We start from the raw sequence: 6,315 nt of genomic DNA, 5'->3' as shown, positions 1-6,315 counted from the left end.
TTAGGAAAGTCAAAGAAGGTAGTTTTCCAGGTAAGGGAGGTGAGTCACAAAGGACTACTTAAATACCAAGCCTTTGCCTTAGCCAAAAACTATCCCTCAATGTCTTCACACAAAACTTTCTCTTAGTAAACCACTTAGAACACAATTAAGTTGAGAAATCAAATTTTCAATGAAAGAAAACAATGCAAGCTACTAATCAACAAAGCTAGTCGGTTTAACACAAACTTAACAAAATAACCATGCAAAGCGTCACTAACTAAGCAAAAGAAAAGGCAATTACAAACAAGTAACAATTACTAATCAAGAATGCTATACTATTCGGCCCTAGGTGAGGCTTCTTGGACACTTTGAGCCCTTGAAGACACACTCACCGTCTAAACGTAATTAACAAGGTAATTAACAATAAACCAAGTTGCAAAGGAAATAACAGAACTCCCTTTGTTGTTCCTCCTTTTGGTTAGTGCACTTCTTTGTTGTCTTGATTGTTGATCTCCTAAGTGTTTGTAGTGTTTGTTTCAAGAAAGCTTGTTTCGGCTTTGGCTTTGTCTCCTCCTTAGAATGTTGGCTTTAATTCTCCAATTTCCAGCACCTATTCACAAGGGCTAAACCTTAAACCAAGTCAAATTCCATGCACATAAGCACCAAGAGAGAAATTAAATTCCAGCACCCAAAAAGAGAGGTCAAGGAAAAAAAGCAAGAAACAAATTTAATTGAAAGAAAACAGTACCACCAAAAGGATTTATAATATGACAACTTAGAAAGAGATTCAAGAAATTAAAGCAAACAATTAAAGGTACTCAATAAAAGGTTGGCACACAAAAGAATTCCTAAAGAAAAGCACTAGATTAGATGACCAAATAAAAAAACAGCACCACTGGAAAATGTTGTGGGCCAGAAAACGTGTTTGTTCCCCGATTTATGCTGATCTGTATTTTTGGAATTTGGCTCTGAAATTTGTTATGCAAGATATTCAGGATCTTATCTAAAATCTGGCTTTGGATTCACTCAAAACGGATGCACCATTTGTTTTTAATAAATTTTGCAAAATTGGTGTTCGGTTATGCCAGCTGGAGCGCTTCAGATTTGCACTCTGATCTTAAAAGATTTATCATTTTTTTTCTGTTGCTTCTTTTGACCTAATTCTTTTTTTGTCTTTTCTATAACACTTTAAACTTGCATTTTCCAGAAAATCAGAATTTTCCTATGGGTGGAAATATTTTTCTGGGTTAAAACAGCCAAAACAGAGAAGGTGTAAACAGGGGAATCTGAAAACTGGAAACAAAAACAGCAAGATACCAAAGTTTAGACGCAATGGAAATTTGTGAAATAGAATTGTGTATGATCTAAACACAATATGAACTCAAACTAAAAATAAAAAAGGCACCAAAGGATCAAAGAACAGCAGATTCAAACAAATTAAAGAGACCCAAAAGCAAGAAACAATCAAGCCAATAATAGGACTACTAAGAATTGTTGACAAATATGGATTCACATGACTTGACACAACATTTATAGATTCAGAAAATAAAGACTCAAAGCATAAAATGAAGCAAAATTAAGAAAGCAATAAGGACTCAAATTCCTAAAAGAAAACAGCCACTCAATGGTGTAAGGAATCCTATCACAAGCTGCACAGAATTTGTTCAAGATCAATTGAACAATTGTGCTTCGGCTGGATCTTCCATAAGCACACCAAGAACAATTTAAAAAGTAAAAAACAGCAAGACAAGTATGGAATTTAAATGACAATATGAAATAAAGAAGAACTGAAAATTTAAAAGACCAAGCTACTCATCTTGAAGAACCAAAAGCTCATGATACCAAATGATGGCATTTTCATGTGTTCTTCTTGAATCAAAGTAGTAAAATGTGATGCGGAAGCAATGGGTGAGTGAAACAAAGCCCTCCTAGGAGTTGTGTTGGCTTTGAAGGTGCATGATGAGTATGGGTTTGAGAGGTTCGGCCAGCTCAAGGGAGAAAGGTGAAGGAATGAAGTTTATAGCCTAGATTTCTAGGAGAAGTAAAGCTAGTGCACAAAATTGGCAGCATAACAATACTCAATTAAACTTGAAAATACAAGGTGTAGGCTCCTCCTTTTATAGGCTAAGGAGGACCATAATGCAACCCTAATGGTAGCCAAATGAAATGTAAATGTGAAGCACATGGGTGCACATGGCACATGGGTGCACAAATGAGCACATGGGGAGGGGTGTGTCTAGTTTTTATGCTCACCCCCTCCATGGGCTTTCTAGACCGGCCTTGGTAAATTTAGAGGTTTTTTTAGAAACTCTAAGTTTACCTAGGTTGGTGTTTTAGGTGCCAAAATTAATTCTAAGAAAATTACAAATAAAGTTCCTATGCTAATTTTGACAAGAAATTAAAGTCTACTCTACACTAGAGTTTATGGCATTTGAACATGTAAAAGAACGTCTTCTTGGATCCTCTTGGCCATAACTCTATGGTTGGCCCAAATCTACCCTTTGGTGGGCTTGCATGTGGGCTTGTGCTTGGGCCTCTTCCATCAGAATGGAGATGACTGGGCTAAAGAAGAATAATATAAGCTAAAAGGAGAAAGTTGGAAGGCCCCGGAACGCACAAGTGCACAAAAAGCCCAAATCAACATCAAAGCATCTCGCTCAAACGAGCCCATTCTCGCTTGAGCGAGAATGCTCCAACAACATTGGACAAAATTGACGCTTTGGTCGCTCAAGCGAGGGCCTTTTTATGTTTTATTCAACGAGCCCATCAGCGCCACGCAAGAAGTAACTTAACCCTAGAAAATTAGGTTAAATAAGGGGCTTGAGGCTCAACCCTGGTGTGCCAAATTGAAAGAAAAACACCATTGAGTGACTTGGAATCCAATTGGGAGAATATGAGGTGTAGGAAACATTAGAGGAGGCAATCGTCAAGGAGAAACATCCTGGATCTTCTTCTTTTCATGTCATCTTTGCTTGTAATAATCATCATGAGTGGCTAATTCTACTCTTTGGGATTGAGAGTAGTCAGTTCAAACTCTTATGTATTGAGGTGGTATTTAAATATAATATTTTGTTCTTCATTGATTATCGGTATTCTATTTTTGTTTTTAATTCTTGATCTAGAATCTTAAATCTGACTGGAAAGTAATTTTATGGTTCTAACCTAAACAATAATACTTATCATATTTGAGTGCTAAGAATAGACTTGAAATGTTAATTGTTATCAATGTCTGAGCTTAATCCTAAGTTGTTTTTATAAATATGCGAGGAATCAATATTTATGAAGCATCTTAATAATTTTATATGCGAGGAATCGATATAAATGAATTTTATACAAACATCAATATCAATAAAACAACATAATGTTACCATGCTAATCAAAATACATAAGAGTGAGAAAGATGAAACCCAGTCCCTATTTTTTCAACTTGAAGCAACCAATTCTTCGCCTGTTTTCTAATTAATCATTACCAACACAACCACTTTCAACACACTTTTATTGTTCTATTTTATATTTAGCCAACATTTTACTTGATTATTCAACTGTTCCTTGTGGATTCGATATTCGTCCTTAGGGGCACATTATTACTTCTGAAAACGCGGTGCACTTGCCGTAAAAAGTCATTAGTGTTCTTGATGAGCTCGGGCTTCCTCTCGTCGTCGCTCTTGTTCAGTTCGGGCCTTTTCCCTCAGTTGTGCTTGCTCGGTCTGTGCTTCTTCTTGAAGACGGTCATGGTCGGCCCGAGCCTATTCCCGGAGACGCTCTTGCTCAGTTAGCGCCTCCTCCCGAAGGTGATCCTGTTCTTGACAGTAGTCCTCATTAGCTTGTTAGAGGACTTTCATCGTTTCCATGATCTGTTGCAACATGAGAGCCTAATCTCCTTCAGGCGCCTGAACTCCTCATCTTGTGTTCCTCATGTTGTGTTTTTGTGTTGAAAATTTTGTGTCAGTATCTAGTGGGAACAGTTTTACCGGACCCCACGATGGGCACCAAATGTTCTCTTCGATTGACCTCGATAAATTCTCGGTGGTGGATCTTGGACCACTTCACGCTTTTATTGTTGATGCTTCGAGATACTTGAAATCCACAATGAGGGGAGCTCCACCTATTGATAAGACTCTGACGATCAAGTCAGTAAGAACATTTAATATATGAGTGTAGTATATATTGTAGGGAATAATGCTTACCCTGTGCTCAGGGTCTTGTAGCCCTTTTACAACACTTGTCGACCCTGTTTCAGGATTTTAGTAACTGTACAAGCAATTAGTTAATATCCTCCCCTGTATTTGGGGTTCTAGATTTTGCAGAGTAACGTCTCTGGCTAAGTCTTATCTTTTTGTTGAAATAACTAACTGAATCAATTATAACGTTAATGTTCTTTTTGTTTATTGTTTCTAGAGCGTGTTATTTACCAAAGTCAGACCCTTTACCGAAGTCATTTGGCCTATTTATACTTTTTTCTGACTTTAAATTAGACTGGCCCTTTACTGAAGCCATTTGACCTATTTATACTTTGGGCTGACTTTAAATTATTGGGCCTGAAAGGATTATACCTAATACATACTGTCCAGATTATTTGGGTGAGGACCTGAGTGCTCGAATTGTGGGTCGAACATATCAAACGGTATACCTAAGAGGTTTAAGGAGGAGACTCGAAAAGGCCAAGGGTGGATGGTCTGAGATCCCCATAATACTATGGTCCTATCATACCACTCCCCAGTCCTTTACGCACGAAAAACCATTGATACCAGTAGAAGTACTGGAATGCTCTCAAAGATTTCGGAATTTTAGTGCCTAAGATTCTGTTAAAGGTAGCAAAATGAATTTAGACTTGTTGAACCAAGTGTGTTCAAGCTTTGAAGAATCCAAACCCTTTGAAGGTTGATGAAAGGCTGGATGTGCTTGTTGTTGCTGAGCTGTCTTTTAGTTAGGATCTGGGGTATATTTTATGTATAATCCACTCTTGATTGAATCCAAAGCATAAGCATTCTCAATCCTTTTAAAAGAAAAGTTTTTTCAAACTAAGTGAAAAACAACCTGTTATTTTGTCGAAACAACCGATTGTTTTATACTTAGGAGTTTTTAGAAAGGTTGAAAACTGTTTTCAATGGTTGACTTGCTGTCAAAACCAAAACAACCGATTGAATCGTGGAAACAACCGATTGTTTGTTTTGGTACCATAAAAGAAAACTGTTTTGTGCTTTGACTGAGCATTAAATGTTTTTCTAACGGTTTACGCTCAATTTTTAATGCTTTGACCAATCTTTAAATGCAATGATTAGTTTGTTAAGATTTCATAACAAACAACAACTTTGAATATATACAGAAAAACAAATTTGAGTTTTTCAAGAGATTGAGATTTTTGAAGAGTTGAGAATTGCTTAGAGATTGCATTGATCAAAGAGTGTGAGATAGGATTTTCATCTTGTATTTGATTTCAGATTTGTTCTGTAACAAGAGTAATCCTTTGTATTTGTTGAAAGAAACTTTGTGTGTTTTGTTGAGAAGTGATGTGTGTTCTTGAGGGGATCAAGATCAGCATTCTTAGTGTAGTTGTGCTGGACCAAAGGGAGTGTGTGTCTTGAGGGGATCAAGGTCACTACTTTGGTTCTGTTCTAAGTAATCTAGGGTTGATTGCTTAGTGGATTCCCCAGTGGTTTCTGGGAAGACTGAATGTAGCTCTAGGTTTAGAGTGAACCAGTATAAACCTCTGTGTGCATTCTCTCTATCCTTAACTCTTTAAATTCAGTTTTAATATTTGTGAACTGGTATAAACAACTGATTGTTTCTGCGAAACAACCGACTATTTTTCTGGTGCTGTGTTTTTTGCTTTGTGTTTTGGCAAACTGATTTCCTTATCAACTGTTTCTCGAAGTAATTTCATTCTTGACTTAAAAATTTGCGAAAACCCTCTTTAAACCATTCACCCCCCTCTAGTTTAAAGCCATACATTCTAACAATTGTTATCAGAGCTTGGTTCTTGAAATTTATTCAAGTGTGATCCTAAAACTGTTTTAATGGCTGATAGATTACCTTTTGGGGAAGGTGCTTCAATCAATAGACCACCTTTGTTTTGTGGTTTGAACTTCCAATTTTGGAAAGTGAGAATGAAAATCTTTGTGGAATCACTTGACAAAGGTATTTGGGATGCAATCGAAAATGGTCATTTTGTCCTAAAATTTGAAAAAGATGGATCTTCCATTGAAAAGTCTTGGTCTCAATGGACTAATTATGAAAGCAAGAAGGCCAAATTTGATTGCATTGCTAAAAACATAATAACTTCTGCTTTGAATTCAAATGAGTTTTTCAGGGTCTCTCAATGCAAATCAACAAAGG

The sequence above is a fragment of the Phaseolus vulgaris genome, chromosome 7 (assembly GCF_051622355.1).
Source record: "Phaseolus vulgaris cultivar YP4 chromosome 7, ASM5162235v1, whole genome shotgun sequence".
Taxonomy (NCBI): Eukaryota; Viridiplantae; Streptophyta; class Magnoliopsida; order Fabales; family Fabaceae; genus Phaseolus; species Phaseolus vulgaris.
The sequence above is the reverse complement of the archived record's forward strand: the minus strand, read 5'-3'. Positions refer to the sequence as shown.